At 39.6% G+C, this 25524-nt stretch overlaps 1 protein-coding gene and 1 long non-coding RNA gene across 2 annotated transcripts in view; both read left to right on the forward strand.

Annotated features, from left to right (window-relative positions):
• The first annotated feature begins 432 nt into the window (after positions 1-432).
• On the forward strand, positions 433-3152 carry LOC122434911. The gene is made up of 3 exons (XR_006267496.1): positions 433-527; positions 736-780; positions 2993-3152. It is a non-coding gene; the product is annotated as an uncharacterized LOC122434911 (long non-coding RNA).
• Positions 3153-13391: 10239 nt separating this feature from the next.
• LOC122435987 (odorant-binding protein-like) overlaps positions 13392-25524 on the forward strand; it is a 28145-nt gene continuing 16012 nt past the window's right edge. Inside the window, exon 1 of the mRNA XM_043460096.1 lies at positions 13392-13412. The gene's annotated coding sequence lies outside the window, so the exon portion shown is untranslated. The remainder of the gene's footprint in view (positions 13413-25524) is intronic.

Consider the following 25524-nt stretch of genomic DNA (forward strand, 5'->3'; position numbering starts at 1 on the left):
GAATAGTGGGTTAATTAAAGGATAAAGCATCTCCCATTTTCATGTGTGATGAGGTGAGTGCATGTCTATCAGGGGAGAACTCTGCTTGCTTTTTATTTGGGTCAGAACAAGACCCGAGTGGCAGGTACAGATACTCGGAAGTTGGTCAGCAAGCAGGTCAGTTCCATACTGTGATGGATGAAGCCCCCAGATCCATGGAACTCCTGTGAGTCTTTGGGGCCCTCCTACTGGTGCTGGGGTGTGGCTCTAGTTACAGAGTTGGATGGGGATTAGTTCTTCAGACAGGCAGCAGACATCTGAGTCATGAAATGGTAACTGAGACTTAATTTATATTAAGTGAAGATCTGACTTGGACACTCCACTTCTTGTTCTGCACTCAGAATGGGTTCTGAGGGGCAAAATTCTGCCTTCTATGTGATGTTTTTCAGTTAAATTGAATGTTGAAGAGGAAGGCTTGGAGAAATTCAGGCAGCTGACAGAACAGAAAGGAATTGAGGAGAAAAATGTTGTGAATTTCATCGAAAATGGTAATGGAATTCTATTTTTTCCTAAGTATATCATTCACCTTATATGAAAATATACTCTCAGGAAACAAATCAATTTATTTGATATCTATTTCTCCATAAATATTATTTCGTATAATCTGGTACTTGAAACAAAACAAAACAGTCTTGGAAATCCTGTGGAATGGTACTAATTGGATCTTTCTTCCCTATCCATTTGATTTCCCCCCAGAAGACCATCCTCACTCTGGGTGACAAGGTCAGAACAAACATCAGTGTAAGTGAAAATAGTCTCTTACTAATACTGTTCCATTAAATAAATAAATATGCATGGTGATTTCATATCTGCCAAATTTTGTAGATAACAATGATTTTTGGCCCCACAACGTACATTTGATCACTAAAGAAATATCTCTGTCACAGCAGGTAATTTCTCTTCTCTCAAGCCATATTAAATTGCCACTTGGTTGGTTGATTCATCCTGAGCAGTTTTGATGAGAAAGTCTTATCCTGCAGGAATCTTGCAGACCAGAGTCTTCAGGGAGAAGGAGGAATGACCATGAGTTGGCGGAAACTTAACTAGCTTTCTCCTCAGTCCTGACCTCGTGGTTGTCCACATATATCCCTCCTCTAAGAGAAACAGGATTAAAGGGTGCTCACATTGACTACAGGAAAAGTGTTCAATCTCATATAATTCTGACAGAACCAGTAGAGGTCTTCCAGTCACACTGTCTGAAACATGCATATGAGTTCTACCCCACCTTCACAAGATGATTTTCTTGAAATGAAATCGTTAAACTTTCTAAACTAAGACAGCCTCAGAAAATGACACACATCTAGGATAAAGTGTGGCTTTTAATTTCCTGTTGAGAAAGAAAGGAAAGGAAAAAAGCAAAGACAAACACTAGCTTCCAGCCAAATATGATAAGAAAGATGTGGTACATATATTCAATGGAATGTTAGTCAGTCATAAAAAGGAATTAATGGCATTTGCAGCCACATGGATGGACCGAGACATGATCAAACTGAGTGAAGTCAGAAAGGGAAAGACAAATATCCCATGACATCACACATATGTGGAATCTAAAATAGGATGTGTGAAAATCTCTCAGTCGTGTCTGACTCCCTGTGACCACATGGACTGTAGTCCATGGAATTCTCCAGGCCAGAATACTGGAGTGGGTAGCTTTTCCCTTCTCTAGGGGATCTTCCCAACCTAGGGATCAAACTTAGGTCTCCCGCATTGCAGGCGGATTCTTTACCAGCTGAGCCACAAGGGGAGTCCAGGGATTCTGGATTGGGTAGCCTATCCCTTCTCCAGGGTGTCTTTCCGACCTCGGAATCAAACTGGGGTCTCCTGCATTGCAGGCAGATTCTTTACCAACTGAGTTGTCAGGGAAACCCAAAATATGACATGGAGGAACTTATCTAGAAAACAGAAACAGGGTCACAGACCTAAATAACAGATTTGTGGTTGCCAAGGGAGAAAGGCTGGAGAAAAGATGGAATAAGTATTTGGAGTCAGAAGGTGCAAGCTACAATATACAAGATAGACAGACCAAAAAGTCCTAAAGTATAGCACAGGGAACTATATGCAATACTCTTTAAAAACCCACATGAGAAAAGAATCTGAAAAAAGAATAGGTATATGTATGTATAAACTAACCACACATGAAACTAACGCAACATAATCAACTATACTTCAATGTGAATTAAATATTTTTAAAAACTATTTCTTGAAGACCCTAAAGATGAAACTTGTAGAGTTAGAGGAATGCACTCTAATCACAGAACCTGAATGTGCATTCTGAAACCATTACTCTTATAATGAATCATATAGATAAAAGGTCACCCCATATGTACATCCTGGGGAAAATTCCACATGGACCCCCACCTACATCAGAGATGTGGAGAAGTGAGTTCCATCAGTATTCTGACATTGAATCACCTATCAGCTTCAGTACCCTGGACAACCTACTGCCTGAGGCTCACCACATCAGCCATTACACAGGCGACTCCACTAAACTTTTCAGTTCAGTTCAGTTCAGTTCAGTTCAGTCACCTGGTTGTGTCCAACTCTTTGCGGACACAGAGTATCCATGAACTGCAGCACTCCAGGCTTCCATGTCCATCACCATCTCCTGGAGGTTACCCAAATTCATGTCCATCAAGTCGGTGATTCCAACCAGCCATCTCATCCTCTATTGTCCCCCTCTCCTCCTGCCTTCAATCTTTCCCAGAATCAGGGTCTTTTCCAGTGAGTCAGTTCTTCGCAGTAGGTGTCCAAAGTATTGGAGTTTCAGCTTCAGCATTAATCCTTCCAATGAATATTTAGGACTGATTTCATTTAGGATGGGCTGGTTGGAACTCCTTGTAGTCCAAGGGACTCTCAAGAGTCTTCTCCAACACTACAGTTCAAAAGCATCAATTATTCAGTGCTCAGCTTTCTTTATCAACTAAACTTTTGGTCCTGTTTTATTTACCTACAGAAATAATCATGGAGACCAGACACATCCTCATTTCCAAGGAATCAAGGTCAACACAAAGATGACTTCTCTGGTTCCTGATTAACATGATCCTTCTCTCTTCAAACTCATACTCCCTTTCCTATCTCCTCTCTGCTGGTCACTAATCACATCCTGTCTGGTGGTGTTTGATTTCTGAGGGTTTAAATAAATTGGTTCAATTTATAGTCAAGTTACGTGTGTTTGTACCAAAAGTTTGCATTATCAAACACCCAAAAATGCACATTAAATTTAACTCTCCAGAGACATACTTCTTTAATAAGATAGGTGCTCCATCAGAGGCAATTCTGAGGAGGAGTATATAGAGATTCCTAGAGGTGTCCAGGGGAGAGGGGGAGAAAGGACATGGGGTAGGGAACAGGGTTATGGATCATCTTAACTGCAGTGGGAACAGGTAATCTGGTCAAGAAAGATAATCTAGAAAGCATCATATTCATTACATGGAAAGGAACTGTGTTCCAGTCTCTGATCTTCATAGAGAGAAAGTATAAGATGCCATGGGCCACAACGTAAGGGAAACGTATATTCTGATGACACCAACACTTCTGCAGTTGAGCTGAAGATGCTTCTTATTGACTTGGATCACTAGGAATCAAAGCTGAGTAGCACCTTGGTCAATTCGTAGTATTGTGAAGTCAGTGCAGTGTTTGGAGGAACAAGAAGATTGACAGCTCAGGCAGGAAGCTGTCACTGTTTACAACACCTGAAGATGTTTCTTCCAGCCTCTTATGCATCAGAGAGCAGTAGGTGTTGGTAGTTGAAAGAGAGGCCATTTCCTTGTCATGGGGAGAGCACCCTGACCAGATCCCCTTGCTGTTTGCAATCTACAAGATTGAATACCCTCAAGACACAGAACTTATGGGACTTGTCTGGTGGTCTAGCGGTTAAGAATCCGCCTGAGGATGCACAGGACAGGGGTTCGATCCCTGATCCAGGAAGATCCCACATACCAAGGGAAAACTAAGCCAACGGAGCAGAGCTACTGAGGCTGCATGACTGGAGCCCATGCTCCGAAGAGAAGGCACCACAATTAAGACCCTGGGCAGTGCAACTAGAAAGTAGTCCCCATTCCCTGGAGCAGCAGACGGCAAAAGCAGCATCAAAGACCCAGCGCAGCCACAAATAAATCATCAAATCTCTTTTCAAAGAATGGTGCAGATGGTGATTGCAGCCATGAAATTAAAAGACGCTTACTCCTTGGAAGGAAAGTCATGACCAACCTAGACAGCATATTAAAATGCAGAGACATTGCTTTGTCAACAAAAGTCTGTCTAGTCAAGGCTATAGTTTCTCCAGTAGTCATGTATGGATGTGAGGGTTGGACTATAAAAAAAGCTGAGTGTCGAAGAATTGATGCTTTTGAACTGTGGTGTTGGAGAAGACTCTTGAGAGTCCCTTGGACTGCAAGGAGATCCAACCAGTCCATCCTAAAGGAGACCAGTCCTGAGTGTTCATTGGAAGGACTGATGTTGAAGCTGAAACTCCAATACTTTGGCCACCTGATGAGAAGAGTTGACTCATTGGAAAAGACCCTGATGCTGGGAGGGATTGGGGGCAGGATGAGAAGGGGATGACAGAGGATGAGATGGCTGGATGGCATCACCGACTCAATGGACATGAGTTTGAGTAAACTCTGAGAGTTGGTGATGCACAGGGAGGCCTGGCGTGCTGCGGTTCATGGGGTCACAAAGAGTCAGACACGACTGAGTGACTTAACTGAACTGTCATGTAATATTTCCATGGTCAATATTTTTACCCACGAAATCTGTATGTGCTGACAATATCAATTATGCAGTCTACAAGTCCTGTCTCTTTATGTTCACTGAGTCAAATACTGGAACATAATCTACCAAGAAAGAGTAGCTCGGGGTGGATAGCAGAGGCAGAATCAGATCATCAAACATTTCAAAATAATTCCCACTTGTTGGCATTAAAAAATGAAATTTTACTAGAAGATTTTTTTTTTCTTTTTTTAACATGCCAACTAATTTCAAGCCAAGGTTGAGGCTGTCTTTAACTATCTCATTTATACAGCTTTAAAATGTATTCTAACCCTTGGAACAGAAGGGTTCCACTCTCATATTGAATCTTCATCCTGTTCAAATTTTCAAATACACTGTTTTTGTGAACACTGACATCACCCCCAAATACCCACATAGAAGCACTGAGAGGTGTGTGTATCACTGGAACAGCACATGTCTATTTCAGAAAAGATATTGGCTAAAACAGTGGGTTAATTAAAGACTAAATCATCCCCCATTGTTCTGTGTGATGAGGTGAGTGTGTATCTGTCAGATGAAAAACCGTGTTCCCTATTTATTAGGGTCAGAACAAGACCTGAGTGGCAGGTACAGATATTAGGGAGTTGGTAAAGGAGAAGGTTGGTTCCATACGAATTTCATGGAGCTCCTGCTAGTCTTTGGGGTCCTGCTCAGGACACTTGTGGGGTCTAGTTACAGAGTTGCACTGAATTTAATTGTTAAGACAGACAGCAGACATCTGAGACATGGGAAATGGTTACTGTTCGAGGCTTGATTTATAATAAGTGAAGATCTGAAGTTCACACTCAACTTTTTGTTCTGTATTCAGAAATTTCTCTGGTTTCTCAGGGGCAAAAATTTTGCTTTCTGCATGGTATTTTTCAGTGAAAAGAAAATTATATTGAAGATGAAGCCTTTGAGAAGTTCAAGGAGTTTACAAGAAAGAGATGGATTAAAGAAGAAAATATCATGCATATCAAAAATAGTGGTAAGGGAATTACACTTCTTCCTCACTATATCATTTACTTACCTGGTATGTAAATACATTATAAAGATATTTAAATTTATTTAAAAACTTCTTTCTTCAAGAGTAAACTTTTACATGATACCCAACTTATAAAAAAACAAACAAACAAACAAAAAAAAACACTGGAAGAATTGGAGAATGGTTGTAAAGAATGGATCTTTTATTTCTTCCCCTAGATAACCGTCCTCCCATTAAAAAGAAGAAGCCTTCACAATAACGTCAGTGTAAGTGTGTTTGTATTCAGTTGCCTCTGACTTTTTGCGACTCCATGGACTGTAGCCTGCCAGTCTCCGCTGTCCATGGGATTCTCCAGGCAAGAAAACTGGAGCCCACCAGGTTCCTCCGTCCATGGGATTGTCCAGGCAAGAGTACTGGGGCTAGTTGCCATTTCCTTCTCCAAGGGATCTTCCTGACTCAGAGATCAAACCCAGGTCACCCACATTGCAGACAGATTCTTTACCATCTGAGCCACCAGGAAGCCCATACTAAGAAATGTAAGTCAGAGAAAGAAAGATAACTAGCATATGGTATCATATATGTGCGGATTCTAAAATACAACACAGATGAATTTATCTACAAAACGCAGGCTCACATAGACGACGTGCTTGTGATTGCTAAGGGGAGGGGAAGAGATGGATTGGGAGTTTGGGATTCACAGGGAGATAAAAACTATCATGTACAGGATGGGTAGACAAAAAGGACCTACTGTAGAGCCCAGGGAACATGTATTCAATGTCCTGTATTCAATAAACCATAATGGAAAACAATATGCAGAAGAATACATGACTCATTGGAAAAGACCCTGATGCTGGGAAAGATTGAGGACAGGAGGAGAAGGGGATGACAGAGGATGAGATGGTTGGACGGCATCACCGACTCAATGGACATGGGTTTGGGTGGACTCCAGGAGTTTGTGATGGACAGGGAGGCTTGGCGTGCTACGGTTCATGGGGCTACGAAGAGTTGGACCTGACAGAGCAACAGAACTGAACTGATATGTGTATACACACACACACACACACACACACACACACACACATATACATGTGTGTGTGAACAACTTTGCTGTAGATCAGAAAGTAAAACAATATGGTTAATCAACTACAATCCAACATGAAAAAAAAAAAAATGATTCTTGAAGTCCCCAAAGACAAAACTTTCAGAATCAGAGGTGCTTACTCATCACAGAGTCTGTAAACCGTCTTAATTTGAACCATCCCCATGAACGTGCATTTTGAAATGATTAGTCTTAGACTGCATCCCGTACATAGAAGGTCCCGCCATAAGTGCATCCTGGGGAAAATTCCACAGGGACTCCAACATCACAGAGATGTGGAGTACTGAGGTCCACCAGGATTCTGACATTGGTCACCTACCAGCTCCTGTGCCCTGGACAGCCTACTGCCTGAGGTTCACCCCTGTCAGCCATCACAGAGTCGACTCTACTAAACCTTTGGTTCTATTTTACTCACCTACAGGAGGAGTCCCTGAGACCAGACCCATCCTCATCTCCATGGAATCAAGATCAACAACACAAAGATGACTTTCCTCGTTCCTGATGAATACGATCCTTCTCTCTTCACACTCACACCCCCTCTCCCATCTCATCTCTCCTGGTCACTTAATCATGTCCTATTTGGTGGTATTTGATTTCTGAGGGTTTGAGTGAACTGATTTAATATCTGCCCTGGAAAAGGGAATGGCAACCCACTCCAGTATTCTTGCTTGGAGAATTCCATGGACAGAGGACTGTGATGGGATACAGTCCATGGGTTGCAAAGAGTTGGATATGACTGAGTGACAACACTTTCACTTTCAGGATAGGTATTCATCAGAGACAACTCTGAGGAGAATTAACTAGAGATGTCCTAGAGGTGTCCAGCGGAGGAGAGAAAAACTAATCCATCATTGGACAGGGAACAGGGTTATGGATGCCCTTCCTGTAGTGTGCGGAGGCACTCCAGTCAAGAAACACGTCCCCAGAAAGCATCTTACTCATTTCAGGGAAAGAAACTTGAGTTTTGATTTACTACGATGTATGAACAGAAAGTGTCAGAGGACATTTATAATGATTGAGGGGAAATGCCTCTTCTGACAGCACCAACATTTCTGCAATTGAGCTGAAGGACTCATACTTCTTAACGACTGCAACAGAAGGAATCAAAGATGGGGCAGCAGCTGACACTGGGGAGCAGAATGAGGCAGTTGTAACTGATCCACAGTCACAGGATCTAAAGATGCTCTTCCAGCCACTTATGATTCAAAGAGCCGCAGACACTAGCGTTTCCAAGGACTGAATGTTCCCATGGCAATGGGCAGAGCACACTGACCGAGGAATTTAGAATCCAAAAGATCTATCCTGCACTCAAGATATAGAACTCATGGGGCTTCCCTGGTGGTCCAGGGGTAAGGAATCCACCTGCTTTGCAGGGAACACAGGTTCCATCCCTGATCCCAGAAGATCCCACACGCTGCAGTGAAACGAAGCCCATGCATGACAACTAGAGAAACCCGTGTGCCCAGAGTCCATGCTCCCCAAGCAGAAAAGCCACCACAATGAGAAGCCTGCATACCACAATTGGAGAGTAGCCCCTGCTTGGTGCAACTAGAGAAATCCAGTGCAGCAACTAAGATTCAGAGCAGTCAAAAATAACAAGTAACTATTTTTTTTTTTTCCTCAAAAGCATAAACATATAGAACTTGTTTAAAAGGTTGGACAAAAGTTTAAAGATCTGCTCCAAGCCCTGGGGAAATAATACTAGACCTAGTGATACGTAGCAGAATAAATGTTTTACTTCCGACATAGACATGCCCTCCAAATTGGCTACAGCTGGTCAATGTCAAAGGTACCAGGAATGAATGTATCCATGGCTTAGTTCATAGTAATAGTGGTCAAGGGCTTTCTTTAAGTTCTCCTACTTGTATAGCAGAGTGTATGCAGTTGGAGTTCTGACTCTGGTCGTCACAGTACTTCTGCAAATGGTGGATTGGATGGGTGGAAACACACAGAGGCAACAGAACACACAGTAGTGGGGTGAATCTCTTAATGGCTATTGAAAGGCAAGACCTGGCATAAACAAATAAAAAATTGTGAAACATTTACAGATATATGTGCATATATACATATGTACATATACACATCATTTCAGTTCTGTTCACTCACTCAGTCATGTCCCACTCTTTGCAACCCTATGAACTGCAGCACGCCAGGCCTCCCTGTCCATCACCAATTCCCAGAGTCCTCCCAAACACAAGTCCATCAAGCTGGTGATGCCATCCAGCCATCTCATCCTCTGTCGTCCCATTCTCTTCCTGCCCTTAATCTTTCCCAGCATCGGGGGCTTTTCAAATGAGACAAATCTTCGCATGAGGTGGCCAAATTATTGGAGTTTTAGTTTCAACATCAGTCCTTCCAATGAATACCCAGGACTGATCTTTAGGATGGACTGGTTGGATCTCCTTGCAGTCCAAGGGACTCTCAAGAATCTTTCCAACACCACAGTTCAAAAACATCAATTCTTCAGCACTCAGCTTTCTTTATGGTCCCACTCTCACATCCATACATGACTACTGGAAAAACCATAGCCTTGACTAAACAGACCTTTGTTGGCAAAGTAATGTCTCTGCTTTTAAATATGCTGTCTAGGTTGGTCATGACTTTCTTTCCAAGGAGTAAGCGTCTTTTAATTTCATGGCTGCAGTCACCATCTGCAGTGATTTTGGAGCACAGAAAAATAAAATCAGCCATTGTTTCCACTGTTTCCCCATCTATTTGCTATGAAGTGATGGGACCGGATGCCATGATCTTAGTTTTCTGAATTTTGGGCTTTAAGCCAACTTTTTCACTCTACTCTTTCACTTTCATCAAGAGGCTCAAGAGGCTCTTTAGTTCTTCTTTGCTTTCTGCCAAGGGTGGTGTCATCTGCATATCTGAGGTTATTGATATTTCTCCCGGCAATCTTGATTCCAGCTTGTGCTTTCCCCAGCCCAGGGTTTCTCATGATGTACTCTGCATGTAAGTTAAATGAGCAGGGTGACAGTATACAGCCTTGACGTGTTCCTTTTCCTATTATTATAACCATATATAATCAAAGTCAAAGTGTTAGTCTCTCAGTCAAATCTGATTCTTTGTGACCCCATGAACTGTGTATCCTGCCAGGCTCCTCCATCCATGGGATTTTCCAAGCAAGAATACTGAGGTGAGTGTTGGGGTCCTTTAATGGACCGGAACCTGGTGATACGGAGTCAACGATAAGAAAGTAAAAGAGAGAAAGAGGCTGATAGTCCCTGGTTCACACAGAGGACCAATAAAGCCCTTGACACAGGACTTGCATCGCTCACGAAGGCACCAGGCACCCTCTCGAGGGGGTAAAGGCACAAAGTGCCTTCTCGAGAGGGTCTCAGAAGCCCGGGCAGGAAAGTGAGCACGACGGGTCTCCACGCTCCAGAGAGTCAGCCAGAAAAAGAGAGAGAGAGAGACAAAAAAAAAAAAAAAAAACAAACCCAAACCCGGGGACCTAAGCTCTGATGGAGCAAAGGTGCTTTAATGATTTTTCTATGAGTATGTATAGGCTGTGGTACAAGAAACTTCTTTCGGGAATGATAGAGATAAGAAAACCAAACGTTCAGCAACTGTTACCAAGGGAACAAGGGGGTAATGTTAGTCACAAGGTCAGGAGACAATCCATATCTCAAGAAAGGTTAGCAAGGCTAAGCAGTTTTGTCCTAAAGAGAATGTTTACTAACGGAGACCCAAGCCTGCCTCACACAATGACCTCAGTCCCTGGGAGCAGCGTGCTGTTCCGCTTGAAGAGGGACAAAGGACTCATGAGAGACAGCATGTAGAAATCTTCCCGCCAAACATTCCCTGACAATTCCCCCTTATTTATTTATAATAATTGTAAGAAGAGTTTTGACCATCAGAGTTTGTTTAGTTTTCACAATCTTTGCATGAAGGCAATGGTAGACAACACATATAATTGTTAAGACAATCACCAGAATTATAGTTCCAGACCCAAAGCTATGCGTAAGGCTTTGAAACCATCCATGTGGGTCTAGCCCAGATAATTGATCAGCTAATTGTTTAGCTAAAGTTTCCATATTAGTGGAAGAGGGCAGATTATTAGAAAAGGTTTCACGTATTTTTTTTTTTTTTTGTAATAACTGCACATTCAGAAAGGCATTATCATGTATGTTTTGTAAATGAAACTTGATTTGTTCCCACTTGTAGGCACTATTATTGAAATGAACAGGAGTAACACAAAATTGAGTAGAATTTGAATCACATTTTCGCATCACCTGTTTTTGTACATCTGTTAATTGATCTCCAACCCATTTGATGGCTGTTCTCAGTTTATGTATTTCTTTTTGAATATCTTCATCTATTTGAGCCTGAGTGGCCCACATAGTATAAGCATCTTTAGTCCAATTTTGGATAAAATTATGTGTTTGAATTGAGGTTTGTAAGGTAATGCCAGTGATGGCAGCAATGGTGCAAATAGTTATTAATCCCAAAATGCCAAAAATCAGCCATCCAATGAATCATTTAGATCGCTGGAGCAATTTAGTAAATAACTGGGAAGCAAGTCCAACCTTGGGACCTTTTTCCCAGGGCCATTGGAGATTTATTAGTAACCACAGATTATGTCAAGATTGAAGAATCAAAAGGGAATCATTTTTTAAGGAAATAGAGAAGTTAAGACAAGTATATAATTTACCATTTATGCAAGTTACAGAACATAAAGTCTTATTGAATTGTAAATTTTCTATAGCTACAACAAAAGGAAGTGGAACATGGGCTTGTATAAAATATGATTGATTATAGTGAAAGAAATAATTGCTATAGCTACGATTGGTCCCTGTGAAGTGTCTGGTCCAGGTCCCAAGTTCTTTGGTGTTTGCAGTAAGTTTTCAGATGTCCCATTGTTTAGGCCCAATCTGTTTATCAAGGATGATTCGAGGATGGGGGGTGGGGGGCATTCCATCATCAAGCTATCCAAGAAATCCTCTGTCATGGTAATGTTCCATTGTAGTATTAGTAACCTTCCATGTTACTTGAGTAATATAATCATACATAGTATTGTTAATATCATCTGAACAGTTCAATAACCACATATTATGGGGTCCCCAATCGACAGTTGTATGATTAGCCATAAACATTGATTTTCCTGATTTGGCCTGACATTTGTCCCAATGAACAGGAATATATTTAAAGTTCTTATTAGTAAACCTTTTGCATAGTGTTCTTTGTTTTTTCTTTAATTCTTTCCCTAAAGTTTCAGTAGTATAAACATGATTCATGGACAAAGAAAGGGCAGTAAATAATCTAAAAAGCATCCAAAAGTCCTCTTTTGGAGGCAGGGCGAAGGCCCAAGTTTGTAGGCTAACGTTTATGCATAATTCTGTTGCACCCATACGCAAATGAAGGACTTCATAACCTAGAAAGATATCAGTTTTTCTTCTTCTTCAGGATGAGAGGGCCCCTCAAAGTTCCAAGGAGGGGGCATATGTGTTGACTCATTAGTGGATATGATTCCACTAATACAGATTCCTACAGATTCCACAGATACAGATTCCTATATCTGTCCATTTTATAACCTACAATAAAAAAGGGGGGTTAGGTATATAAGCCCAATAACTGTGATCAATCAAGTCAGCCTGAGCAGGGGAAGCAAAAGCAAGCAAAGCAAGCATAGTGAAGAAAAATATTTTCAGGATTCTGAAGCATTCCCTGTTGAGAAATCAGATTTTCAGTTTGATTAGTAAGGGTTTTTATCTGTCCCCAAGTAGGGAGAGCATAAAGTCGATGACGTCAAGTGCGGCGCTTTTTGGAAATTTTAAAGTCTCCATGGCTTGTGTTGGAATTCTTTCTTCCTGGGGTTTTTGTTGTTTCATCTCTAGTCTGAATGCTGGGGTCCCCCTTAGGTTGAATCTTCTGAAGAGAAAGTCATGTGAGTTCGTTGGATCCATCTGGAGAAATAGAAGCATACCTCTTTCCGAATGGTAAGATCAGTTTCTTAGATTTCCATTGATTAGTTAACCTGTCTTGATATCAAATGGGCAAAGGAAGGGAAGTGTTCTTTAATGTATCAAAAATTTTTTTTTTGCTTTTATCAAAACATCTCTTTGTGATAAGTTTAAAAAATTTGAAACAAATAAGGCCATACTAACAATAGTTATAAAAAGAAAGGAAAGCAATAATGATGAAAACATTCTTGGGAAATATTTCAGTCCAAAAGAAAAAAATCATTCAGAAATTTGTTTGGGACTGGTATTTGGCTGTGGTTTTGAATTAATAGGTTGATTTTCTCTGCATACAGTGTATGCATTTTTCCTGATATAAAAAGAAATGGGATCTGTGTTGTAAGTGGTTTGTGTTATTTGGGGCAAAGGATTAGGAGTAAACATTTAAATATTTTTTCCTAAGTGAAATTATTGAAAAGATGATGCAGAATAACTTGACAACTGAAATGTTGCTCACATCCAAATATATTTGACCTTGTCCTTGAAAAAGAAATGCAGCCTAGCAGCTGTTGAATCTCTCTGTTCAGTGTGTTAAAGAAGATGATTATACTTTCAAGACAGACCTGAAAAGAAGGTGAACATTTTACATTTTTTATATTCTTAGGAACAAATAATTTGGGAAATGGTGTCTTTTTTATGTTTTTTTTGTTTTGTATTGTGAAACAGGTATTGAAGTTGATGTTTTGTTTTAAGAATCTTGCTTACAACTAATAAAAATAAATGGAAAAAAAAAGAATCTTACAGACTGGAAACAGAAATAAAGTTATATTAATAATATTTATAGGCTTAAAAAATATATTGCGTTAGAATCTAGTAAAGTTTGTTCTGAACAAGGAAGATAAAAGTGTTCCTATGTATTTCCTGTTATTTAAGCTTTTGTTTGCAGTTACAGTGTGTGTTTGTTTAATTATGTCTTGTGTTTGTGGATTATAAGGAATGTTTGTAATCTGTTTAATAGAGAATGAATGTAAAAATTGTTTGAACCACTTAGAAATATAGAGAGAGCAATTGTCTGTTTTTATAGAATTAGGTGTTCTCATTATCGCAAAGTAAGTTGATAGGTGGGTTATAACATGTTGTGTAGTTTTACTTTAGAGAGGTGCTGCCCCTAGAAAAGAAGAATATGTATTGATTGAGACATGTAAGAAGGAAGAGGAAGAAAGTTCAGGACAATGAGTTACATTTATTTGCCATAAAATTTTATTTATTTGTCATAAGCCTTTTTAATATTTTGTATTCATCATTTTATTTGCTATTTCTTATATCTTTCTATTAAAAGCATATATTTTATTTTTCTTTAGCAACTATGAAGTGTCTTGTATGTTAGTGTTTTATAGATTGTTAAGTATATTTATTAAATCATATTATATTATATATATTTATTTTTATATAAATATATACTTATATTTATTAATAGCTTAAAATCTCTTTAGTTTTTCTGTAAGAAAAACTTTTTGTAAGAGTAAGTTAATGTTCAGTAATTGATGTTTTAAAATCTTACTTCATTTGGAAATGACCTAGTTATTTAATAAACTTTTATTATTTAGTTTAGTATAACTCTAGAAACTTAAGTTACTCCAATTCTAAGAGGTTGTTTTAGATTATAATAATAGATTATAATAATAGATTATTCTATTACAAATATAATTATTTTTAATAGAACTTAATCTAAAAGTTTTCATCTCATTTATATATTTGTGTATATATATATATATATATATATATATATATATATATATATATATAAAGAGTTACCTTTTTGTTGACAAATTTAATTTACCTTAAACCAAGGCATAATAAAAGTACTATATAATGTTAACGACTTAAGACATCTCTTAATTAGATTAACAAATAATTATATTTAAATTATATTTATATTTAAATAAACATATTTAATATTGAATATTTTTCAGTTCATGTGAAGTTGAATTTAAATAGAGCTTATTAACTTCATATTATCCAAAAACAAAGACATACATTGAGACATAGATAATTTTAGATAGATAGGCATAGTTCTCCATTTGAAATTTACAACATCTTTTTGTTTTATTTATTTATTTTGAGTTCCACCAATTTGTTAATGGCTGGAGTCCTAGGTAGAGTGGGCTGTGTACCCCAAGGACATGGTAAGAGTTAACTTAAGGTTTTTTCTTAGGCCTACTTTTGTTTCCCAGGCAGAACTGGAGCTCCAAAAAAGCATTTTAACAAGTTAACCTTTTCCTAACTGCACATGCAAGAAGAACCGGTTTTGCAATTTCAAAAAAGATTTTACTTTAATCAGTTTTCTCTGGAGTCTAAAGAATAGCATGGCCATTCAGTGTCAAAAATATCATTTCTCCTTTTTGTAGCTATAGTATATTATTAATGATATATACATGAGGGAATTGCTGTCACATAGGAATTAAAGCCTTGGCTACAAAATTTTGACAAATACTAGGACTGTTATGGAGAAGGCAATGGCACCCTGTTCCAGTACTTTTGCCTGGAGAATCCAGGGATGGGGGAGCCTGGTGGGCTGACATCTATGGGGTCACATAGAGTCAGACACGACTGAAGTGACTTAGCAGCAGCAGTAGCAGGACTTTTAAGCATACCTTGAGGTAACATAGTCTATTGAAATCTTTTGTGAGGCCCGATATGATTAGGATAAGGGAGAGAGAAAGTGAATCTCTCCCAATCTAAAGGGTGTAAAGGTATATTAAAAAAGCAATCTGGTGAATCAGTAATAATAATGTGCCAATTTTGAGGAATAATAATAGGTGATGGGATCTCTGGTTGTAATGCACCCATAGGTTTCATAAAAGAATTAAATTTTCTAAAGTCTGTTAAGTGACACCATGTTTTAGATATCCTTTTTATAACAAAAATAGGAGAGTTCCAAGAAGAGCAAGATTCCTTAATATGTTTCGATTTTAATTGTGTGTGTATAAATTCTCTAGTAGCTTGTAAATTTTCTTTCATAAGGGGCCATTGCTTTGTCCAAATAGGCTCATAATTCTTCTCAGTTATTTTAATAATTGTTTTGTTTGTTAAATGAGCAGTGGCCCCTAGGAAAAATGTGGAATGTATATCTGATTTTCCCATTGCATAGGTAAGTCCCTTCCTATTAGATTAAGGGGTGCATCTATCACATAAGGTCTTCATGTTGTAGGTTGGCCTTTTGGTCTATCATATGGGTAGATTTGAATATTTTGATAAATTTCTTGTACTTTGGTTTGAGAAATTCCTGTAATTTGGAAAGAGACATTTTGTAAAGGCCAGGATTCGGGCCATACTTGTTTGGAAATAATAGTAATATTAGATCCAGTGCCAAGGAACCCAGAAAATCTTTTACCATTAATTTTGATATTTATATTTGGTCAGGCATATTCAAATACCAATGATGTCCATAAGGATTGTTTTTGATCTGTATTGCCAAATCTGCCTGTCCATACATTATTAGAGGTTAATAGAAATGTAAGGCAAAAGAAGTAATTGAGCAATTTTGTCCCCCCATTTGAACTGCCATAGAATTTGAGCTGACATCAAAATTTGAATCTCTCCTTTATAATTTGAATCAATTATTCCAGGGTGAACAGTGATTCCTTTAGAAGCCCAATTAGATCAGACAAGTACAAGACTGAAGGTTTGTGGGGGCAGGGGTCCAAAAAGTCTGGTAGGCATTCTAGAAGGGACTGCTTAAGGGTAAAGGAAAAAATCATTTAGGGTTGGTATATTAATGGCAGCACTGCTGGACGTTGAGGGTTTGAGGGAAAAGATAGAATTTGCCCCTGGTTTTTGTTGTAGGGGACCTGGGAGGTCCCCTGTTTGGAGTTTCTTGGAATAGGTTTTCCTTCAATATCAAATTTAAATTTACTGTCTTTGGCCCAGTGCATTCCTCTGTGGCAGCAAGGGTGAATTCTTGGAGGTTTTTTATTAGCCTTCTTAGGGCAGTCCCTTTTTAAATGGTTTTTATCTCCACATGTAAAACATCCTTCGTTTCCCTTTTTAAAGGTAGTAGCCATTGTTTCAGCTAGTATTTGCATCTTTTGAGTTTTTGATCCTAGATTGTGACAAGACTCTATTCACTGGTGTGAAACCAGAAGTCCCTGAACTTTAAACAAATGGTGAAGTAAAGTAGAAAAATGATGGGGCTTTCCAGCCGCTTGACCCATGTCTTAGTACTTACTGACCTTAATAGGTCCTTGAGTCACTCCGCCCGATATGCCACGTATACCAGTGTCCCTGTTTCTTGGAGCCATTTGTTGGGGTCCTTTAATGGACCGGAACCTGGTGCTACCGAGTCGACGATAAGAAAGTAAAAGAGAGAAAGAGGCTGATAGTCCCTGGTTTACGCAGAGGACCAATAAAGCCCTTGACACAGGACTTGCATCACTCACGAAGGCACCAGGCGTCCTATCGAGGGGATCTTAGAAGCCCAGGCAGGAAAGTGAGCACAACGGGTCTCCCCGCTCCAGAGAATCAGCCAGAAACAGAGGGAGAGAGAGAGACAAAAAAGACCCGGGGACCTAAGCTCTAATGGAACAAAGGTGCTTTAATGATTTTTCTATGAGTATATATAGGCTGTGGTACAAGAAACTTCTTTCGAGAATGATAGAGATCAGAAAACCAAACGTACAGCAACCATTACCAAAGGAACAAGGGGTAATGTTAGTCACAAGGTCAGGAGACAATCCATATCTCAAGAAAGGGGAATGAGACTAAGCAGTTCTGTCCTAAAGAGAATGTTTACTAAAGGAGACACAAGCCTGTCTCACAGAATGACCTCAGTCCCTGGGAGCAGCATGCTGTTCTGCTTGAAGAGGGACAAAGGACTCATGAGAGACAGCACGTAGGAAGCCTCCTGTCAAACATTCCCTGAGAAGTGAGTAGCCATTCCCTTCTCCAGGGGATTTGTCTGACCAGGGGATGAACCTGGGTCTCTCGTATTGCAGGAAGATTCTTTACCCCCTGAGCCACCAGGAAAGCCCCATGATACATAACAACCTGCCTCAGAGGACACTGCCCCTCTGCGTGATTGTAAACTCAAGTGCCTTTCTTCAGTCCATAGAGAGATCATCTGAACCTGACCACCTGTAAGTGGCTACAAAAATGGACAGATAAACACACCCCTTCCAAAGGCTGGTCCTTCCAGGGGATGTCTAGCAAGACTGAAGACACAGGTTACCTTACTTCTTCACTCTCTCTCACTCTCTGTTTTGCCTATCAACATTAGTTCCTCATTGCATCTCTCAGTCTGACTCTATAAAAGAACCTGGCATCCAGACCCTAACAAGATGGCTGCCCTGAGACATTAGCCGGCCATCTTCTCGGTCAGCTGGCTTTCCAAATGAAGTCATATTCCGGGCCTCAACGCCTAGTCTCTCAGACGCTGTGGCCTGTCCTAGTCTCTCAGACGCAGTGGCCTGTTGTGTGGTGACCAGAAGGAGCTTGGACTTGGTAACAAATCTGGCTTAGCCAGCCAGGAGCCTGGATGCTTGAGGCTAGCCGGCCATGATCAGAAAATATTTGGGAAAGACCCTAGCTGCGGAGGTCATTTGTCCTCAGGGCTTCCGTGCAAATGAGGCATATATTGGTTCAAGCTAATCACTGAACCCACTTCCCTCTGATTGCTGCCTTCCTGGCGGGACTATGCAGACTTCTCAGTCTGTCTTTCCTGGTACCTTGACTTCATTCCCCTTCAGTCCAGATTGACTTACAGGAGCCTAGGTGTTGCCTGTGAGCCTTCCCAAGAGGTCTTCTCCCCTAAGTTAAATGAATAAAAGCAAAGCTTTCCAACATAGGGAAAGGGGTATGTCAAGTCCTTCAGTTTCATTGAGGTGACCATTTGCAATTCTTTCAAAAAGAAAAACAAAACTGTCTTTGTTTTACAAATGTAGCCTTTTCAGGACCCAAGGGTGGCTCCAAAAATGCTTTACCACTCCAGAAAGTTTCTGGTTTATCTTAAAGAGGCTGGTGAATATTAAACCAGAGGGCAACAAAGTCATTCTAGGAAAAATTTGCCTGTAGTTTTGAGATGAAAATGTTCCATCTGGTCTTCTCAGGAACAGTCATCTGCACTGCCTTTTTTACATGCAAATTTAAGAGAGTGTAATGTAATTTAGAAGTTGGTTTGTTCAAGATACTTATAAATTTCTTTTTCTGCAAATATTCAGCCATCTAGCCAAGTGAGCTTGACTCGTTCCATTTTTCAGAAACCCCACTTGAGTCTAAACTCTTTTGCAAGTTGATGGGTTTTTACATTGCTCTACCTGACTTAGGACTGAATTCTTGAAAATAAACTGAGACCTCTTTGTTGCTGTGTGTATGCATCTTTGTCTTTGGATAACGCTGCCAGAGTTGATTTATAAAAGAGCTATATTTAGCTAACTTAAGTGAATGTAAGTGCTCACAATCATACAAACCATACAATTCTAAATTAAAAAAAAAAAAAAAGAAAATCATTATTTTAAATGAATGTCACATTCATGTGAACTGGGATATTCCATATTAAATTAGTGTCTGGTATTAATGTTTAAGTTTGTTGATCTAGCTAATATAGACCTGTCTTGATCATCAACATTAGACATACCTTTAAGTATAATATTTGAATTGTGTCAACGTTTAACAGAAGCTAAATAAAATCTTATCGTATTTCTTACAAATCTGTCAGTAAGGAAAGTAACCCAATGTGAAGAAACTTTTGAGGAAAGTATGCAAATTAAACAGGAGTTTTCAGTGAACTTTTAGAAAGGCTTCCGCCTTTTAGGATCTCTCCACATACTCTACAACTTAAAAGTTAAAATTATGCTGAAACAATTACGTGACAAAAGATTTCTGGATAAGAGACCCCAAAATGGGCTTTGTACTTGATCACTCAGGACTGAGTAAGTTTAAAACAACTTTAACTGAATAAATGAATTTTTAAAGTAAGTGGATGCAAAATGTAAATTTTTTTGTAAAGGCAAGTTTTCTGAAAAGTTCAGTTGCTTTTGAAAGCAAATGTTAAGTTTCTTTACCTTTTTAAGTGATCTGTTCTGTATTTGCCTTTGAACTTTTTTATTATCACTTTGGTTTAGTAAATAACTTCTTTCACAGAGACATATGAGCCTATTGTATTTAATTTTTTTTGATTGTTTGCTTTTGAAAGCTCTTTTGACAAAATTCTCAAATCAAATAACCTTTATCTAACTTTGGGACGATAAATGGCTCCCAAAATACCCCAAAGCAAGATATTGACCTAATTCGGTTCACTGGATATGTTAAACTTCATGGGAGTGTTTTCAGATTAGTAAAAATTTAACTTATATCATAAATGATAAAGACAGTCTAGAGATTATATGGAGTTCCTAAAAAGCTGATATGTTTTGGTAAAATATTATTAGTCATAATTCTAGCTATTATCTGAAAGTGTTGTATGTCACAACAATAACCGGATTGGTTTGTCAATTTCATTGTAATCAGATTTCAACTTGACTTCTGAAGTTTTTTCTCATTATAGACAGCTATGGTTTCACTCTTATGCCTTTGGAAAAATGCTTTCCATTCAGAACACTGATAAAAAAGAATTTTGGATAAACACAAGTTTCTGACTGTCAGACCATAATGCAGAACTGAGTAAACGAAAATATGAAAGAATTCTGATGGGAAACCTGAAGCCTTCACAATGCTGTTAACATAAAGAATTACTTACATAGACCTGAGGGAACTAGTACATATGGTCATAAATTTTATGATTTCTATACACAAAATTACTAGTTTAAATCTGTATATTCCAGGTGTAAGAAAAATCTTCTCTTAAAATAATTATGACTTATACCAACCTGATAAGTTATAATTTTTCTGAATAAAATAAATATTTTCTTTTTCTCTCTACCTAGAAGTTTCTGCCAGTATAGGCTTGTCTCAAACATTAAGCCATGTATAAATATTTGTGGCCAGTACAACGAAACTGCAGATAGTTCATTAAATCAGTTAATGCCTCCTTGGGTCACCTGATTATTGCAACTGGAATAAAACTAGTTATACTAACCATTGTTTAACTTTGTTCTTTGTTTTCAAATCATGTCTCAGGTTTCTCTGTTGGACTACATCACTGTCTATGTTACTAGCTCCATTACTTATATCCTGTTAAATTTATAAGGTTTTTGTCTCTTGCAGTAACCAATATGTCATAGGGCATTCAACATACCACTATGGCTAAACATTTTGAGAAAATCACACGTGTAACATAAAATAATTGGAACAGTGTGATTCTAGGGATGAGAAGAAAATTCAAGGGAAAATGTCTCCTGGATTATAGTTAGACACAATCCAGATTTTTAAAAAAACTTCTGGACCTGGTACAAAACATCACACCTGTAGTGGCTTAAAAAGAATATGTGGCTGGACTGGGCAAAAACAAACAAACAAAAAATCACTGAAACAAGACTTTCAACACAGTGGGAGAAAAGTTGATCAGAAAGTGTCCCACAGACACTGGTCACATTCATGACCAAGAGGGGACCCTGAGAAATGGAACCAGCAATCACAGCCCTCCGACATGCAGTCCATGGGGTCACAAAGAGCCAGACATGACTGAGTGACTTACCCGAATTGAACATGAGTTGGTGAGCCCTGAGGAGGAGGAATGCCTGTCACTTAGCAGTCACCAGACTTCAGTCACTGCATCTGGTGAACCCTGAGGAAATGCTGAGAAAGCAGGTTTACAGGCGCCCAGATGGCTGAGGTACAGACCAAGGAAGTCATTTCATTAAGCCCTGGCTTTTTGATCTTCACCTATAAAACTTGAGATGCTTCCAGAACTTGAGATGCTGCCTTCTGGGTTTGAAGCAGTCTTTCTAAGTCTAGACTTCCAGACCCTTTACAAGGAGGAACCAAAAGAAGACACATTTCAACATGTAAAACACTAAGCAGCAATGGGAGACATCCCCAGAAAGAGAAATCTGATAAAGCAGGAAGGTTGTCACCCCCATTTTCAACAAGACTTATGAAACAGATTTAGAAGGTGGGCATCATTGTAGAGAAGAACTGGTTCTGACTCCATGTTGGAACTGCTCCTTTTGACTTGCTTTTCCTTGCCATTGCTATCATAAGCATACATAAATGGCCTGCCTCAGAGGCCCACGCCCCTCTGCCTGGCTGTTAAACTGAAGTGCCTTTGTTCAGCTCACAGGGAGACAATCTGGGACACAATCTGACCTTTCCCACCAATGAAAGGAAGAGATGAACACACCCCATCCAAAGGTTGGCCCTTGGGAGAGATGTTTTACAAGACTGAAGATGCTTTTTACTTTAGTTCCTCACTATCTCTTGTTCTCTCTTCTGTCTCTTGACTTGAGTCCCTCATTGCTTCTCTCCATCTGGTTCTATACAAGAATCCAGCATCCATACCCTGACAAGATGATTACTTGGGGACATTAGTCTGCATCTTCTCAGTCAGGCAACTTTCTGAATAAAGTCATATTCCTCGCCTCAATACTTCATCTCTCAGATTCATTGGTCTGTGGGTAATACAGCTAGAGAGTCCATGCACCATAACTAAAAACTGGCCTTAAGGAAACAAAGATTCCATGTGCTGCAACTAAGACATGAAACAAATAAATAAATGGGGAAATAAATAGATATTAAGAAAGATCTTTGTGATAATATAAGCTACATATGCAATTATTTTCTTTGAAAAAATAAAGTGGGCTTGTGGTTTATTAAACAAAATTAAATTCTATTTGCATTGGAACCTTTCTTATGAATGCTAGAGGGAACACTGAGAGTGTTTGGTAGCCAAGCTCAATAGCTTCCTTCCACTGTTTAGATAGTGAAGAAAAAAACAGACACAGCTGGACTTCATCTTAGGCCAGGCTGTGAACATTAGACTACGTGCATGGTCACCCTCCCAATGGACTCTGAACATTGTGCCCGGTGTCTATAGAAATGGCATACCAATGGATAATCAGACCCCCTGGATAAAAGATCCTCAGGACTTGGACTCTCTGTTGCCTAAAAGAACATGCTAATTATCTCTGTAACAGAACAAAGTGGTAAATTCCATTATGTTTATTGGGATATGACCACAGGCCTGTATAAATATCCACTGCTTATCTAGTCTTGTGACACAGGAATCATGGGTTAACTTTGACTGTATCTCTCTTTTACCTTGTCCAGACTAGTTGCAAAGAATTTGGGGAGGTGGGTTTGAGCAAGTACACTTAGGGTATAAAAGGTTTTCACAAAAACTGGTCGGGGTCCTTGGCTAAGAGGAGACTCTGCCTTGGGCCCGTCGGTGTAATAAACTGCACTCCACTATCTGCATTGTCCTTCTGAGTGAGTTTGTTTCCCAGAACGCATGGCTACAACAATAGGAGCTGTGCAATCTAAGATGTAAAAACAGTGCTAAAGAGGAAACAGACAGGCAAGACAAAATTAATATACTGGGATAGAGAGGCTTCATAGTTACAGAAACGTGGATAAATTTGAGAAGGAGACATAGCAAGCCTAGCTTTAGCATTATATTTGAGTGGCTGCAGAGTTAACATCTGAGTAAGATGGTTTTCTTTTTATTTATCATTAGATTATCTGCATTTTGACCACTATTCGTGACATAGTTTGTATTAAAGGCTGTATGACTTCCTTTTGGTACAAAACAATAGGAATTTTTTTTTTTTTTTTAGTGAATTACCTTATGAGTGGGAATTTTCGTTTTTAGTTCATTTTTTTAATTGGAGAATTGCTTTTCAATGTTTTCTTCAGACCTTGCATACAGCAAGCTAATCAGTCATAACTATCCTTGCAACACCTCATTTTTGAGCCCCTCCTCTCGCTCTATCTCACCCCCTCTAGGTCGTCATAGAGCATATGGCTGGTCTCCTTGTGTGAAAGCAACTTCTCACCAGCTTGGAAGGAAGGAGTGGAAACACAGACATAGAGAACAGACGTGAGAACACAGCGAGGGAAGGAGCGCTGAGATGAATGGAAGACAACTGGATTTTCACTACTGGTGCGATAAACTTTTAAGAGTAACTGATGTTTAATTTCCCCTGGATTGGCAGACAGTGAGGACGTCCTAAGATGCGATGGTCTTAGGATACATTCCGAGGGGACACATGTTGGTGGGAACCCCAAAGGAAAACCTGAAAATGCTGGAAGTGCAGAGGAAGAGATGGAAGGGTGATGATGGGAAGAAGAGGGGTGCTAGCTGGGATCACATCCCTGCTTTTAATCATCAGATTCAGGGACTTTCCTGGTGGTCCAGTGGTTATGATCCTGCACTTCTGGTGCGCTGGGTATTGGTTCTATTCCTGGTTGGACAACTAAGAACCTGCATGCTGCTGGGTGAAGACAAAAGAGACAAAGAGACAAAAAACCAAATTATTATCTGGATCGAGGACCAAAGACAGGAAACTATTTCAGGGTCTTTTGAGACATGAAAGCCTTCAATCATCCAGGTGTCACAGCCAAAAACCAGAACTGGATACTATACGAAGGAATGTGTGAATGAAAGAGAAAAATGACAGGGAACCAAAAGAAAAGAAGAAAGAGAAAGCAAAAGATAATACCGTTGTTCCACGTCAAGATGGAAAGTTTCGACTGAAGACGCGAGCTGAAGACGTTCTTGAGACAGGCTTCAATCTAAGCATAGGACTCTCAGCTCTGATTTGCCCCAGGAGAAGCCAGTACTGGGTGAGCCCTGCAGGGATTGGCCCTCAGCTGACTTGGGAATCCTGAGACTGAATGTTTCTTCATTTCTACACTCAGAACAAAACTAAATTTTAATATACTTATTTGATAAATCACTATCAGTGAAGATGAACTTTGATTAAAACTACAAAACAATGGATTCTTTCATATCAGTTAAGTTCAGTTCAGTCTCTAAGTCGTGTCCGACTCTTTGTGACCCCATGAACCGCAGCACGCCAGGCCTCCCTGTCCATCAGAAACTCCCGGAGTCTGCCCAAACTCATGCCCATTGAGTTGGTGATGCCATCCAGCCGTCTCATCCTCTGTCATCCCCTTCTCCTCCTGCCCCCAATCACTCCCAGCATCCGGGACTTTTCCAATGAGTCAAGTCTTTGCATGAGGTGGCCAAAGTATTGGAGTTTCAACTTGAGCATCAGTCCTTCCAATGAACACCCAGGACTGATCTCCTTTAGGATGGTCTGGTTGGATCTCCTTGCAGTCCAAGGGACACTCAAGAGTCTTCTCCAACACCACAGTTCAAAAGCATCAATTTTACAGTGCTCAGCTTTCTTCACAGTCCAACTCTCACATCCATACATGACCACTGGAAAAACCATAGCCTTGACCAGACGGACCTTTGTTGCAAAGTAATGTCTCTGCTTCTTTCATATAGAGTTAGGAAAATAACTAGACGTATAGAGTTAGGAAATTTACTTTTCCCATTTAAAATCTAAAAATTGCAAGCACTACTATCCTGCTTTTTCACTCACCCAGAGAAACAACTAGGTCAGTGAGTAAGTACTACATGACAGATTAGGTGGGTACAGAGTGTCTGGAAAAGGGGTAATGGAAATGAATTGCTGACATGCCAACCAGGGGCTTGAACCCTTCCTGCAGAGTTGGTAACAGATGGTTTCCACTGAGCCCAGAACCTGAAGGTACTGGGCATTCATATCAGGTTAAGGGCATCTGAATGGATCTTCCTCTTAGAAATTTGGAGGAAACAGCACACTGTGGGACAGGTGAGAAATGCT

The sequence above is a fragment of the Cervus canadensis genome, chromosome X, assembly GCF_019320065.1.
Source record: "Cervus canadensis isolate Bull #8, Minnesota chromosome X, ASM1932006v1, whole genome shotgun sequence".
NCBI lineage: Eukaryota > Metazoa > Chordata > Mammalia > Artiodactyla > Cervidae > Cervus > Cervus canadensis.